Here is a 12,717-nt window from a genome sequence, read left to right as displayed (position 1 = left end):
ATTTGACTACTCTAGGGGCCCCATGTAAGCGGAATCATATAGCATTTATTCTTTTGTGTCTGGGTTATTTTCACTTAGCAGAATGTCTTGAAGGTTGGTCCATGTTGCAGCATGTGTCAGAATTTCCTCCCTTTTTAAGGCTGAATCATAGTCCATTGTATGTATGACCATGTTTGGTTTCTCCGTTCATCTGTTGATGGACATTTGGGTTGTTCCCCCCTTTTGGCCGTTGTGAACAGTGCTGCTGTGAATGTGGGTGTACAAATACCTGTTTGAGTCCCTGCATTTAATTTTTTTGTGTATATGCTCAGAAGTAGTATTGCTATATTTTATGCTGTTACTGGTTGTGCTTCTCAGGCACCTTGGGTCCCCTGGGCAGTGTTGACAGGTCAGCAGAGGGCTTTGGATACCACCCCTTCCCCCTGCCAGCGCCAGGCCTGCCACAGTAGCTGTCTGCAGAGGCTAGGGCTGGCCTGGCCATTTGGGTCCCCGAGGGCACACTGTGGAGCTGCAGAGCTAATGAAAAGTTTTGGAATCTTGTGGTGCAGAAGGGCCTTTTCGGGCCAGGTCCCCACCCTTCCTTCCTCCTGACCTCCTCGTGTTTTGGACTTGGGGAAGGGGGATGCAGCTTCTGGGAGCCCTGGGGAGGCACGGGGACCCCGAGCTTACTTTGGGACCTAGAGGCCCATTCTTCTTATGACCTCCCCCACCCCTGCCTCCAGTTCTTCCTGTCCTGGGCTGTTTTTCTCTCCGAGGCTCTCCCAGAGGGTTAGTGTGAGAAAGATTTTTGGCCTGTGAATTACAGAGACTAATGCAAAACTTCCTAGCTTCCTTTGGAGGAAAATTCTATTTCTTGCTAACAGAGCAGGAGCTCCTGTCCTGATGCCTGCTTTCACCAAGTTGGGCCCCAGAGCAGCTCCTCGCTAGAGCCCTGTGCACAGCCGACTGGTCTCTGTGGGCTCACTGGTTCGAGCTTCATTATGAGCTGCTTTGACCCCCTGGCAGAGATCTGCACGTGGCTGTCTTTTGGGTGCCCCGTGCGCCTCAGGAGGCAGTGTGTCTGTTCTGTCAGCTAGATCACAGCTCTCTGAGAGCAGAGCTGCTGGTTGTTTTTCTTTGTGGCCTGGTAGTGGCTGGTCTGGTAGCCTGTACTTCCTGGATGCCCAGTTACAGAGAAAGAGAGGCCATGAAAATAATTTGGGATTTGGCATTGGAGAACTCCTGGCTTTTGGTTTGGGGCCTGCTCTTTGCTAGCCGGCTTACTTAACCCTCTCGAGCCTGTTTTTCCGTCTCTAAAATAGGGATCAGAAAACCCTACTCCTTTTTTTTTTTTTTTTTTTTTTAAGATGGAGTCTTGCTGTTTTGCCCAGGCTGGAGTGCAGCGGTGCAATCTCGGCTCACTGCAACCTCTGCCTCCCGGGTTTAAGCCATTCTCCTGCCTCAGCCTCCCAAGTAGCTGGGATTACAGGCGCTCGCCACCATGCCCGGCTAATTTTTGTATTTTTAGTAGAGACGGGGTTTCCACCATGTTGTCCAGGCTGGTCTTGGACTCCTGACCTCAGGTGATCCACCCACCTTGGCCTTCCAAAGTGCTGGGATTATAGGCGTGAGCCCACCGCACCCAGCCAGAAAACCCTACTTCTTAATAAGCTTGTTGTGAAGAGTAAATGGGGTCTTGTTATAAAGTGCGTAGGTTTAAGTGTCAGTGAATGTCAGCTTTTGTCACCGCTGTGCCTCTGCTAAGTGGAAGGGCCTGGGGGGGACTCCCTGCAGAAGGCCAACTTCCTAGGACCTCTGTGTGCTTTCTGTCCATCCAAGCCCTACTCCCCTGGGAGAGGCTGCATGTGAGGTTGTCTGGTTGGGTGGCAGCAGCTTCCCCTGCAGAAGGAAACTGCTTCCTCCCCAGGGAGATGGGAGTTGCTAAACTCTGGCTTGGGCCGGCTGTGTGCTCTAAGCAGGGATTATGTGCGTGTGTGATGAGGGCGGTGCCTTGGGCTTCATTCCAGATACACCGTGTTCTCTGACCTCGCACTCCCTTCCTTGGAGCCCCTCACTCCAGCACCAGGCATTGTGGCTCAGAACTCCCACTGCTCTGGATTGCTATTTGACCGTTTCATAGGTGGGTCCTACTTCCCTTTTTAGACGATAGGCTCCAGGACCTCCATATTCCTCATATTTGGGGACAGAAAATAAGAGCTTCTCTTTCCATGCAGTAGGATGCCCCTTTCTCCTGTGGGATGATTGGGACCGCCCTGTCCAGGCTTGGGGGAGGGAATAGGAACGGGAACCCTGCTTGGAGCTGTATTCTGTGTTCGGCCCCTCCCTGCAGAAGACTTCACCTTGCAGAGTCTGCAGAGTGTTAGGGAGAACCCAGCTTTGGAGCCAGCAGCACTGGTGTGGAGGCAAGCTCTGCTGTCTGACTTGCTGTGTCCTTGAGCTGGTCCTTATTCTGAGCCTCAGTTTCTTCCTCTGTAAAAAGACAATCTGTCTTGCAGAGTTGTTGCCGAGACTAAATGAGATGATGGATGTAAACCACCCAAGCTGGCATCCCATACCTGGTAGGCTCCCTAAGTGTGTTGTTATTTTGTGTGTGGATGGGCCAAGGGGTGCTTTTAGCGAACCATTCTCCACACAGAGGTGTGGTGAGACAGACTTCCTATATACATTTCTGTAGCCCAGAGTTGCCCAAACTTGCCTGATTATAGGATTCACCTGGAGTACTTGTTACTTGTTAAAATACCAATCTGTGAGTCCCATCCCAGAACTCCTGAACTAGAATTGTGGTTGTTGGGGTGAGGGGTCTCTACTTTTAACCTTTTTTATAATCGGGCCAGTCTGGGAAATGCCGTTTCCCTCAGATTGCTCTGCCAGTTGCTGTGTCATTCCATCTTCACGGGGGCCCATTGGAATGAGACAGGTATGGCCCCTTGGAAAGTGGGAGACTTTGCAGGTGAGACTGAAGCTTCAAGGGGCTGGCCTGAGGCCCTGAGCTCCTTGTGGTGGAAGCAGATTTAGAACTGAGATCTCCCAGTGATGTGTGTCCATTGTGCCTGCAAACATTCCACTAAAGCATGGAAAAGGTGAAGGTGGGGATGGAGAGAGATGGAGTGACAGGAAGGAGGTGAGGGCTGAGGGCCTCCATGATGGCCTTGGGAACCTGCAGAGACTAAGTGGGGGATGGATGGTGGGACAGAGCCCTGAGCCCCACTAGGATGCTTCCCCAGGTGTGCCTTCTGAAAACCAGGGCCCCAGTGAGCATGTGGGGCCTTGGGCTTCTTAGAGCCACTGGGAATCCACAGGTGTCAGAGCGTAGGCGCGGTCTTAAGCAGCATGGACCCAGCGGGAGGGGCTGGGACTCCTCCTCAGGGCTGCTGGTGGAGTCCTGGAAGTCCTGTGGGTAGGACTTCTGCCACTTCTCCCCTCTTCCTCTGCCTCTTTTATTGGGCTGGGAAGTTTTCTAGAAGCACAGGCAGGGCTGGCTCCCTTGTTCAGATAGGGAAGTTGAGGAATAGGTATTTCCAGGGTCAGCTGATGATGCCAGGAACTGGGGTCGCACTGCCTTGTCTGCTTCCTCCTTCTCAAAGTTGGCCTGGTCCATTAGAGAAAACCCCTTTTAGGTCCTTACTATGCCATCCTTTCCAGTTTACCCTTAAGAGGCCCTTAAGGAGGATTTCAACCTCTGCTGGGCCCCACCCCTAGAGGGTGACTTGATTGGTGGTGGTGAGGTGGGCTGCTGGGCTGGTGGGCTGTGAGCGGAGGGGCCCTGTTACGGACAGTTGTGAGAGTGTGGCCGGGGCACGGTGACCTGCTGCCAGGCCCTGGGGAGAGTCACGCTGACTGAGCCTGTGGTTGAAAGTGTGTGACTGCCACCGCGGGTGGAATTCTGGCTCCTGCATCTACTGTTCGCTGTGACCTTGAGTGGCTGTGAGCTCTTGGCCTCGGTTTTCTCATCTGTAAAATGAGATGCCTTCTGGGGTGGTTAAGATTGATTGGGTTGACACTGGTAGAGAGCACTTGGGGCAGTGGGTTGGGAGTGACATCCTGATCTCTGAAGCTCTTCCACTCAGACCTTTCAATTAGATCTGCAGCCTCAGGACTTTGGACCTTTGGGGACTGCTGTGAACAGCGAGCTGCCCCAGGTGTCTGGGCAGGCAGGGAGTATGGGTGCAAAGCTGTGGCCTCTCTGCCTGTTCCTCCTTCTGTTGGCTCAGGTCTGAAAATCTGGGTGTGGCCTCTGCCCCTCCTCCCCGTCTCTCCTGAGTATCTCTTGTATCCACCTGCTTCTCCCTCTCCTACACTGCCACCCTGGACTGGCTCCCTTTGTCTCTGGCTGGGACCCTTTCGTGATCTTGTGCTTGGTCTCTTTTCAGCCACTCTTTTCCATCTCTGATCTGCCCTTCCCATGGCATTTAGAGGTCTCTTTCTAAGATGCAGGTGGAATTATGTAACCAGCATCTGATTGGCACTCCCAGCCCAACTCAGCCCGCCACAGCCCCATTTGTTTCTTTCAGCTAAAATAAAATGTCTTCGGTGACTTCCACTGTTCTCAGGAGAAACAACAGCTGCAGGCACCCGAACACCCATGTGGCTAGTTGATCTCCAGTCTCTGGCACCCTCTTCTTCCCTCCTGCACTGTGACTTTTTTTTTTTTCCAGTTTTTTGAACAGACCTTACTCTCTTTTCTCTGGGGCCTTTGCTGTTTGTTTGTTTTCTTCTTCTTCTTCTTTTCTTTCTTTTTTTTTTTTTGAACCGCAGTCTTACTCTGTTGCCCAGGCTGGAGTGTAGTGGTGCAATAGGCTCATTTCAACCTCCGCCTCCTGGGTTCAAGCGATTCTCCTACCTTAGCCTTTTGAGTAGCTGGGATTATGGGCACGTGCCACCACACCCAGCTAATTTTGTATTTTTAGTAGAAACAGGGTTTCACCATGTTGCCCAGCCCCACACACGCGTAGGGTGACCTACAGCTACCTGCTCCACACACGCGTAGGGTGACCTACAGCTACCTGCCCCACACACGCGTAGGGTGACCTACAGCTACCTGCCCCACACACGCATAGGGTGACCTACAGCTACCCGCCCCACACACGCGTAGGGTGACCTACAGCTCTGCCTATACCTGTTATGCTGGTGTAATTATTAGTAGACCCCCTGGTGCCTTGGTTTGGATGACAGGTTATGTGGGCCCCCTTCACATTTACAAACTTTTCATCTAATACTCCCCAGCCTTATAGATTCACTGACTCCCTTGGGGCAGTGATCAGACACACTGCCCCCCTACAGCCCCCCAGGATCAGTTCAGGGTCCTGTTTTAGCCTTATGCCTTCCAGGACCTTTCCTATAGGCACTGGATCTTAGTGTACAAAAATACACTCATTGATAAAATCTTTGCTTATTGTTTGTCTTCTCCATTAGACTGCAGGCTCCATGACTTAGGACAGTGCCTGTATTTGCCCACGATGTAACCCTAGTCCCTGATACAGAATAAGTGCTCAGTAAGAATTTATGGAAGGAAGGAATGAATGAATCTGGCTGCAGCTGTCTGGCAGGGGAGGCCTGGAGCCTGGGCGAGTCTGTAGAATCTGCAGTGGCCTGCGTGAGGGAGGCTGCCAACATCGGGCCAGTCCAAGCCCTAGCAAGCCAGTTGCCCACACTCTGGCACACATCATCGGCTTGGTGGCCCCTTTAATTATTCATCGGTCTTTCTCGATGGCCTTTGTGTTCAGAAACCCAAGACAGAATTCAAACCCTCTTTCCATCTCCCTAAAACTGAGACCTGGAAGAAAAACCTGCTGGCCCATTCTGCATCCCCAGGGGGCCAGCAGGTCCACAGCCTCCTCTCGTGGCTGGCTTTAAGCGTTGAAGTGTCCTGGGCTGCCCTGTGGCTCTCCTCCCCAGTCCACTGGGCTCAGGGACTGCCTGGGCACAGCTGAGTGGGTGCCCGTGTGGCTTGAGGCTGAGCAGGGACTGGTGCAGGCTGGTGGGCAGAGCTGGATGAGTCCCCATCATTCCCCAGCCTGAACGGAGTCTGAAGGCTGGCCTGGAAGAGTTTAGCCTCCCAGCAGAGTGGAGCAGGCTCAGGCTTTGACCGACCTAGTTCACACCTCAGTTCTGCCTCTTGCCAGCTGTGTGACTGTGGGGAACTGGCCCTTGGTGTCCTGTTCCTTTGTTCCTTTAACCTAGAATTGTTGAGTGGATTTGCTGAGATGGCGCATGCCTCGTGGGTGATGATAACAGTGAGTGAGCACTCACTGAGGGTTATAATGGTAGCCAACATCTTTGAGCAACCCTAGGATATGATTCCCTCTCCTTCCCTCACCTCCCCTTGGGGCTCCCTGAAGTCCACGTTGCCATCAGTGTCCCCATCTTGAAACTGAGGATAGAACGCTGATCTTTCCTTTCAAGGTTGGGGGGAGGGGGCTGGGGAGCGGAAAGCACCCCAGGGCTGCCCTTGCTGCAGTGTCTGAAGTGAAGCCTAGGAGCCCCGGTGCTGGTGGGCAACAGCGGGCATGGATCTCTCTGATCTTTGAAGAGGACTGTGAATACACTGACCACAGGCGGAAGCCCCTTGTCCCGTCCTGCCCTGCACTACCCAGAGGTCCCTGGGCTTCTCAGCAGAGGTGGACAGATCTGCTTGCAGCTGCCCTTCTTCCCACGCTTCTGGAAATGGAAGTTCCCACAGACACATTCCTGTTCCTCAGCTTGCTGCTCCCTGCTTGCTGATACCTTGCCGCCCTGTCCCTTAAACCGGGCTGGCCATACCAAGGTGTTGGCGAGCTGCTCAGCCTGCTGAGCTGTTGACACCCCAGACCACCGCCGGTCTAGTGGACAGGCCAGGAAGGCAGTGATGGCATTGGGTCACATTGTCCTGGGCCTGGGTGAGGGTTTCTGTGCTGCTTTTTAATGTGCTGATCTGTGTGTTTGTGTTTTGGGAGAAGAAACTTTGTGTTGCGGAACCTCAGGTGAAGAGAATTGAGGTCGTTAGGCTCCTCCGTCATGGCCCAGTGTCATCTCGGGGCCATGCAAGGCCTCTGTGTGTCCGTCACATTTTATCCTACAGTCTCCTGTGATGGATATGCAGATTGTCCCCAGCTGCTCTCCTGCTGACACAAATGAGGCAACGATGAACATTCTTCCATACATCCCAGTGCAGCTGTGTGAGGATTGCATTGAGCAGGGAATTGCTGGGTTGCAGGGAATTTCCTGATACGCTGCTGAGTTACTCCCTAAAATGGCTGTACAGTCTACTCTCCACCAGCCGGGCACGAGGGCTTCCGGATCCCTCAACCCCACCAACATTCGGCGTAATCAACTTTCTAATTGTTTGCCTATTAGGTGTAAAGAGATGCATTTTAGTTTTGAGCTGCAGCTAAAGAGGAACTCTCCTCCAAGTGCCAAGACTGCTCCCCTCCTCCAGTCAGCTCTCTTGGAACCAGAAACTTCCTCCTGGGTGGTGTTGAGAATCATGGTGATGCTCTGCAGAAAACCTCTCCTCTGTAAGGAGTGGCAGTTTATAGATACAGCCCGTTAATGCCTCAGTCCCTGCAGGAAGTTCTTTTTTTTTGAGCTGGGGTCTCACTGTCTCCCAGTTGGAATGCAGTGGTGTGATTATGGCTCACTGCAGCCTCGACCTCCCTGGGCTGGGGTGATCCTCCCACCTCAGCCTCCTGGGTAGCTGGAACTATAGGGGTGCACCATCATGCCTGGCTAACATTTTTAAATTTTTTGTAGAGACAGAGTTTTTTGCCTGTTGCGTAGGTTCCTGCAGGAAGTTCTGCTCCCTGGGAGTGTCTGCTCCAGTCCCACCCCCGGGGTGCAAATCACTGCTGTGACTTGTGGTGGCTTGTGATGCTTCCACAGTTGCTGAACTTGTTGCCTCATCCCCTGGTATCTCTGGCATCCTGCGGGCTTGGGTTCCCTGGAGCTTTGAGAATTCCTTTGCAAAGTCATGTGGCTGCTGCTGGGTGGTTGTCCCTCAGGGAGGAGGTGGGTGGCACTGTGGCATTGGCTTGGAGTTTGGGCTGGATCAGTGCTGAGGTCCTATTGATCACATTTTGACTGAGTCAGAGAGGTTGGGGTGCAGTGCCTGCTGGATCCTGCTAGCCCAGATGAAGGAACACACTGGGCGCCAAGGTGTCCCCCATGATCCCTTGATGCTACCTGGGACCGTTTAGTAGACAAGGGCAATTCCATGGGTCCTGGAGTCGTTCTTTTTGTCTCATGCCTTTCCATGAGCACCCTTTCTCTTGTCTTTCTTGTACTTTAGTAATGAACTCTAGACACTATTAACTACTTAGGGTGTGCTGGGCTTTTTGCATAGATTATCTCATTGAAACTCCTTACCAAACCAGTTGAGAAAGGTATTATCCCTGTTTTACAGATGAGGAAACTGAGGCTCAGAAAGGTCAAGAACTTGCTTAGGTTCCAAGGTTAGTAAGTGGCAGACCCATATTGAACCCAGCTCTTCTGTGCCCAAATCCGTTCTTAGCCACTAAGCCTTGGTCCTCAGAGTGTGGTCTCTGGACCGGCAGCATCAGCATCACCTGGATACTTGTTAGAAATGCAGTTTCTCTGCCGGCCTAGAACTTTGGAATCAGAAACTGGCGGTGGGGCCCAGCAATCTGTATTTTAACAAGCCCTCCAGGTGATTCTGGTAAATGTTCAAGTTTACATATTCAAGTTTGAGAACCACCGCACTGAATTATTCTGCTGTTCTTTTTTCTATTTTTTCTGCCTGGCTTCTCCCCTTTTGTCATTGGGCCAGTCACTGTGAGCCCAGACTTTGAACCCTGGCTGCTCTTCAGGGGCTTCATGCCCCTTTTAAAGAGGTGCAGTAATCCGTCCTCTGGGGCCTCCAGGAACCCCTCCCAAGTCCCCAAAAGCAGTTGACAGAACTGATGCTCCAGCTGACAGCCTGGTGACCGGAACCACCATGGGGGTCAGAGTTCCCAGTCACTATGCCCGAGGAGGTGCTTTGAGGGGTCCGGGTGACCCAGGGGTGGACTGTGGGACAGACCAGGACAGAAGCTCCTGCTGGGAGATTATTTTAGGGGCACAGAAAGGAGACTTGGAAAACTTTCTTGTCCAAGCAGGATCTCTTTCTTTCTTGCCAATTTGTAATGATAAGTGGTTTGACCTTTGGAGAGGAGCTTCCACACAGGGGTTTGGAATCTAGGCAGGTCCTTGTTTCTGGTCAACAAGGCACATTCAGGAGAAATGACCCTGGGGAGAAGACAGAAGCTAATTTTTTTTTTTTTTTAAGTAGAGACAGGGTCTTGCTATGTTGCCCAGGCTGGCCTTGATCTCCTGGCCTCAGGCAATCCTCCTGCCTCAGCCTCCCAAAGTGCTGGGATTGCTGGTGTGAGATACCAGAGCCAGCCTTATTTAATTTTTGAGCCCCTCCCGTAAGTCTAGTTTTGTGCTATTTAATTCTTAGCCCAACCCCAGGAGGGGTGGATTTCATCATCCCATTCCACAGATAAGACCATGGAGGTTTCAAGCTGGAAGACTGAGGGTCATACCTCAACTACATGGAGGGGTCAAGTTAGGGGCCAGAGTCTGCCAGACCCCGGGTTCCCATATTGTATGAGTAGCAGGCTGGGCCAAATCCCTGTCAGCTGGGGGAGTTCTCTATGGAATTGAGTGACCCAGAGCTCTCAGCATCTGTGCCAAAAAAACCAAATGACCTCACTTTTGGTGGCTTTTCCTTCTTTGGGGAAGGAATGTGCTGGCCACTGCTGGGAGCTACAGCCTGCTGAGGCCTGTGTGCTCTCAGACCTGCAAGGGCCAGAATCAGACTCCAGACATGGGGGAGGGGTTAGAGCAGGACCAAACTGTAACCCCGGAGGACCGGGGAGGAGGCTGTTCTCACACTGGCCTCCCGGAGCGGGTGCCACTCTGCTTCGAAGACCAGCTCCTCCCATTTAGTAATCCTCATCTCAGCAGGCTTACCAGCCACTGTTCAGTAGCTGAACTAGCTCAATTACATCAGTCCCCCGAGAGGGCTCTGGTCCAGGGCCTGTCTTTGAGCCTGGTTTCTTTCCAATGGGCCAAATGGGTTAAAAACAAAACCACGTCTTGATATAAAAGGCTTAGCGGGGTCCTGGAACATTTTAGTTTAAAAGAGAAATAACAGCTTTATTGAGATGTCATTCACATACCCATACAATTCACCCATTTATACAACTTCATGGTTTTTAGGATAGTCACATAAATGGGCAGCTATTTTTGCCATCAGTTTTGAACATTTTTATCACCTTAGAAAGATATTCTGTACCCCTTAGCGATCACCTCCCCCAACTCCTCCATTCCCAGCCCTAAGAAACCACTAATCAAGCCGCTTTCTGTCTTCCTAGGTGCTTTTGTGTTTTAACATCTAGTGAGTGCTTGGTCTGTGTCTGGTAGCAGACTGAGCCCTTCGCACTAGCTCACATAGCCCTCCCTCGTGACTACCTTATGGGCTGCAGGCTCATTTTATCTTTATTTTATTATTACTATTTTCACCATCATCATTCTGGCCTACAGAAATCTTTACTGATGTGAGAACCAAGGCTCCGGGAGGCCCAGTCGCAAGTACTGGACAGAGCTAGCTGGTGGCTGGCAGTTGGGGTGGGCTCTTGGGTCCCTGGGAGGGGTGAGGCTGTGGATGGTGACAGATTGGCTGAGGCAGTTGACTCTCATTGGCGAGGAGCTAAGAGGACAGACCTGTTTCTTCACTAGGATCATGTGTCCACCTGTTTTAAAGTGGCTCTGATTTCTCCTGGGAGCCCGTAGGTTCCACCTGTACCAGGCAAGAAGGAGCTGGGCAGTCTGCCTTCTGGGGGGCCTTGGATGGCAGGAAGTCCAGATCGGAGTCTCGTGGTGGCCCAGGAGCCCTCTCAAGCACGGTGCCTTTGTTAGGCCTCCCAGAAAAAGCTGCAGGCCCCCGTCTTTTGAAATGGGCTGTAGATGGGTGTAAACCAGGAAATGCAGGCTTCACTCCCCCCTCCCCATCTCCTCCTCTTGGCCAGAGGCCCGTCTCAGAGTTCTCTCATCAATGGGGAAAAAAAACAACAGGACTTCTTTCTTGCTCTGTGAATGATTAACTTTGATTAAATAGACAGTGGATGGGAAGTGAGAGCATGCTGACCGCTGACATTGACTGGGCTCCTGATGTGTCCGGGGTATCTTGCTGGCTGTTTTGCTTCCATTGTCATAATCTTCACAAAGTGGTGATGTTCTTTATCCCCATTGTAAGGTGAGGCAATTGACACCTAGACAGTTTAACTAAAGCCACACAGCCAGTGAGTGGTGAGGACCTGCTGGGTTAACATTGTTTAAGTGTCTGTTGTGGACACAGCACCAGGCTAAGTCTTTCAGGACATAGGGTCTAATTTGGTCGTCTTTCATTCTGTGCCATTGTAGGCCTTGTTATCCCCATTTTACAGATAGGGATCCTGAGGCTAGGATTAAATCTCCTGTCCAAGCAGACAGATCTAATGTGAGGTGTGGGCTGGCACTGGAGCCTAGGTCTGTCTTGTTCCAAAGTCCAAGGTGCACCCCCAGTCCCCCGCACTCTGAATCTCCAGGACCCCAGTACTCACATGTCCTGGGGACAGGCTGTTAGAGCAGTGCCAGGTCTCAGCAGAGGCCTGGCGGTTGTCAGCTTTTTCAGCAGCCACTCCCAGGTGGGTGGGAAGTAGGCAGATCTGGGTGGAGATGTTCCCGAAGACTCTGCTTTTCATCAGCGCATGAACCAGCTGACGGCTGGCTTTGAAGGGCTGGCAGTCAGCCCCTGATAAGTTAGCCAGATACTCCTATTTACCGTGCCAGAACACTGGGCATCTGAGATCACTTCTGGGCAGGTCTTTGCTTAGACAAACCACCCAGGGCCCACGCCCTGGCCAGACTGGCCATACTTGTACGGGGGTCAGAGGGATTCCAGCACGCCCCCTGGCTGCACCTCAGTAACATCTTCAACATCAGTGGATGCTGCAGGGGACTCAACCCTGAGCACAGGTGCTGGCCTGGCCTTCTCCAAGGACCCTGCTGGTTCACACACCCCGCCCACACAGCAGGGGGCTGGCTTGGGCTGGCAGGGTGCTTGCCTGGGGAGGCTGGCGAGTTTGTTTTTGACTCGATGAGCCTAGACCAGAGTCCTGGGTGCTCTACTCAGGGAGAAGAACGACCATCAGACGAGAAGCTGGCTTGTATAGGAAGCTGTGTACCATTTTCAGGAAGTGTAGAAGCTCATTTGGGTGATTTCCTGGGGTCACTTGGCCAGAGCACAGCCCTTTATCTTACCCAGTTAGCAGTTTGCTGTCTTAATTATTGGGGAGATGTGTGTGATTGCTGGTGTATCCTCATGTCCTGCTCCCTAATTATGACTTTCTTTAAGATTTTACACTGATAAGGCACTTTAAAGTTCTTCAGAGCCTTTTCCCTATATTATATCTTATTTTATTCTCAAACTCATTCTTTTAAATAGATGGGATAATTTTTTCATTTTTTATCTTTCTCTTGGAAACATCCTTTTTCCTCCTCCATAATACCTGAGCCTTGTCCCACCCTTGCCAAATAATCCCAGAGAAATGGGAAGTCCTCTCTATCCTATCCTAGAGGTCTGACATAACAATTAAATGTATATATTCCCAGACAGACTTTTATTTTTTCTTTTTTTTTTGAAAACCACTAACTTTATTGATCTAAAAAACTTTACAAGGACAGTGACTGTTCTGCCAA

At 51.6% G+C, this 12,717-nt stretch overlaps 1 protein-coding gene across 4 annotated transcripts in view; it reads left to right on the top strand.

Moving 5' to 3' along the window:
- The window catches only part of ACTN1 (actinin alpha 1), a 105,944-nt gene that overhangs the window by 29,798 nt on the left and 63,429 nt on the right, over nucleotides 1-12,717 (top strand). The window lies entirely within an intron of this gene.

The sequence above is a fragment of the Pan troglodytes genome, chromosome 15 (genome assembly GCF_028858775.2).
Source record: "Pan troglodytes isolate AG18354 chromosome 15, NHGRI_mPanTro3-v2.0_pri, whole genome shotgun sequence".
In the NCBI taxonomy this organism is placed as follows: Eukaryota; Metazoa; Chordata; class Mammalia; order Primates; family Hominidae; genus Pan; species Pan troglodytes.
Note: the sequence above shows the minus strand (reverse complement) of the source record. Positions and strands in the feature narration are given on the sequence as shown.